A 3,373-nucleotide genomic window follows, 5' to 3' on the forward strand; every position below is an offset into this window, starting at 1 on the left:
ACTATGCAATTACAATTGTAGTTAAAATCAACCCTGTTTGATTTGTATTTTCCTTGAAATATTTTTGTTTTTTAAACAGGTGATCAGCAACAGGACTCACACCTGATGACAACAAACGTTTAAATTATGTTGAACAACCTGAAATTACAAACCATTTGTTTCAAATGTGGATAGAGTAGTACTTCACCAAGTTAGTTTCATTAAATAATCAATATAATGTTTGATTCTTGATTAGGAACTTTTGTGACAATAGTTAAGATCTGTCAATATATATTAAATAAATAGTCTTTGATTGAACTGTATATTAATTGTGTAGTAGTCAGAACTACGTGGTACCAAAAATTTCAAAACTTAATATACAAACTTCATAAGTTTATTTCAATTTCAATTTTTAGCAATATCTTATGCTCAATTTTTTACAGCAATTTTTTACATAAAACCCTAACCAGTATATTTTAAACAAAAGTATGTAAATATTTAAAGTGTTTTGCTGTTTTTAGAAAGTTAAAACTTTTTTTCTTAAATTTAAAAATATTTTCTAAAAATTTTCATTACAACAAGTAAGTATTAAACTAATTAAATACTTTAGTTTATTTTTATAGTGTGATTGTGTAAATAAGAAATGTTTTGTTGTAGAATTAGTATTCATAATCTATGTCAGGGTTTCCTAATTTTTTTAATGAATCCTCTTTTAAGAAAATAAAAAAAGTTATCAAACAAGAGTTTTCAAAAAACCTTTTTTTTGCTTTTTATTATTAACTGAAGAATTTTATGTATAGGAATTATAAAAAATTCCAATTATGTCCATTTGATCACACTATGGTACCTTTACTCACTTCAACTCCCCATTGGGTCCCTTTGTGGCTTACGGGGCATAAAATTAATAAAATAGCCACCATTTTTCTGATTTAAAGAAAAAAAAATGGGTTACTAATACTTTAAGTACTTATAACAAGTAGAATTTAAAAAAAAATAACAGGATAAGTCTTAATTAATTTATTATTACTAATATAAATTTTTAAATGCAACTCAACTTAAGAGTTATAAAAAAGTTTAAAATTTTTATTACAATTATTTTTTGCATATAATTGAAATGTCAGTATTTTCATTTATTTATTTAAAACAAATTTTATTGAAAAAGAAAATTGTTTTAATAATTTTGAAAAAGTTATAACTTTACTAATTTTTTTTTTTATAATTTATTAATTAGCAATTTTTTTTTCAAATAGGTGTATAGATTGTTTTGAAAATCATTAAAGTTTAAAATAAAATATTCAAGTAGGTTTTTGTATGAAATGTAAAAAAATTGTAAATTAAAAAATATTAGTTGTTTTTGTTATTTAATACAAAAAAAAGTTAAACAAGGAAGTGCTTTGCATTAAATATATATATATAAATACGTCACAAAAGCTTATTAAGTTATAACGTTTGAAATTAAGCCTTAATACTTTTGTATTGTTTAATGTAAAAAACTGTTTGTAAAAAACTGTAATTAAAATTGCACAAACAAGGAAGTAATTTAATCTTTGTAGCAGATTAACAAATGAACAATAAACATACAACTTTATAAATTTCAAACTTATTTTTTTTATTACAATAAAGCATACTTTTAACACTGTATACCAAGTTACTGTTACATGTTACTGTTCAAGCCAAAATTTTGTTGAATCAAAAGTTTAAATCAAATTAGTTCCTATTTACAATCACTATAGCAACCATACAGCAATAATTAAGTCTGCGTTTTGGTAATTACCTAATTATAACAAAATTTACTATCTTATTTTTTTTGCTCTATTATCTAATTGTTTTTTGTATAAATAGACTTTAGTTTACTTTCAATACAGTTAGTCCTTTATATAATAGAATGTTTGGGTTGTTATTAAGTTTGAAGGTACATTTTTACACACAAAAATTTATTATTAAATATTTGTTAGTTAGTTTTATGAAGAAAACTTATCACTAGTTGAAGTTTTGGTTTCTAATTTAACCTCTTAAAAAGAAAATGACAAAATAATTACTTTTTGATAAATATATTTAAAGTATTTAAATAATAACTATATATGTCGAGTGAAAAGTAAAAAAACTATGAGTTTCAGTAAACAAAAATAATTTGCTCAACTCGTTGTCAAAAATAGTTTGTTATTTCATGTTTACTGAAACTCATAATATTTTTACTTTCCACTCGACGTACATAATTATTATTTTTTATAATATCTAAATATAATTAAATATAATTCAACATAATTAAATATATATCTTAAAAATTCAATATTAATTTTAAGTAAAAAACTAAAGGGGAACACCCAAATTTCTTCAAAACATAAAAACATACAATTGTACTTCAGACAAAAATTAACATAATTATAGTAAATTTGAAATCCAAAGGATACAAGTTCTATGTTTTAGACAAAAGTTTTATGTACTTATACTTTTTAAGTATCAAACTTGAATCTTAACAATATAAATCAAAAAATTGAAAAATATTTTTAAGTTTAAAACAAATATATATAAAGTGAGTTGATTTATAAATACTGCTTTCAATTATAATGTGTGTAATAAGTAATGCCATTATGAAACAAAAACAAATATTGTTGACAAGAAAGCTTAAGCCACTACGAAAATGATATTATAATTTAAGTGTTGAATATTAATTCTGAAAACCAACAAATTTAGTATACTAGTTATAATAAAATGTTGTAAAAATTCTACACAAAATATAAAACTACTTCATAAAAAATTTTATTTGCAGTTTTACCCTAGAAAATTAGCTCGTTATCAATAATTACTCTAATTCGCCACAAAAGCAAAAAATGAAGCAATTATCTAAATCTAATGGAACAAAACTGTAAACTGTTCAGAAAAAAAAACATCATTAATCACCAAAGTAAGGAAATGAACAAATGTATATTTTGTTATTAAAGTGCTTAGTACTGTTTGTTAAGTTTTATACATTTTCAATCTTTTTTTTTAATACTTTGAATTTATTAAAGTTTGGTTGTTTATTTTTAAGTAAAAGAGTAGATTGAAATAAAATATTATATCGTTTGTACTTTAAAAAGCAATCGAAAAGATAAGAATATATTTTCCGATCTATTTTTAAACAACCCTACAGTTTTATTAATTATAGCGACTTTACTAAAACTTTAAAACTTTTTTTTTGGTTATTTGTTACTATGAATATTTAGAAATATTTTTTTTTAATTATTTTCATTGCTGCTATTAATTTCATCTAACAAACATTCTTGGTTTTCTTACATCATAAAACATTATGCATATTTAGTTTTGTTATAATTTTTGATGTTTACGTTTTAACCTTTTAACACTTCGAAGAGTTTTTTTTTGTACATATATTTGTTTATGTAATTTCAATTAT

Source organism: Thalia democratica, chromosome 6 (assembly GCF_965202585.1).
Source record: "Thalia democratica chromosome 6, ktThaDemo2.hap1.1, whole genome shotgun sequence".
Classification (NCBI taxonomy): domain Eukaryota; kingdom Metazoa; phylum Chordata; class Thaliacea; order Salpida; family Salpidae; genus Thalia; species Thalia democratica.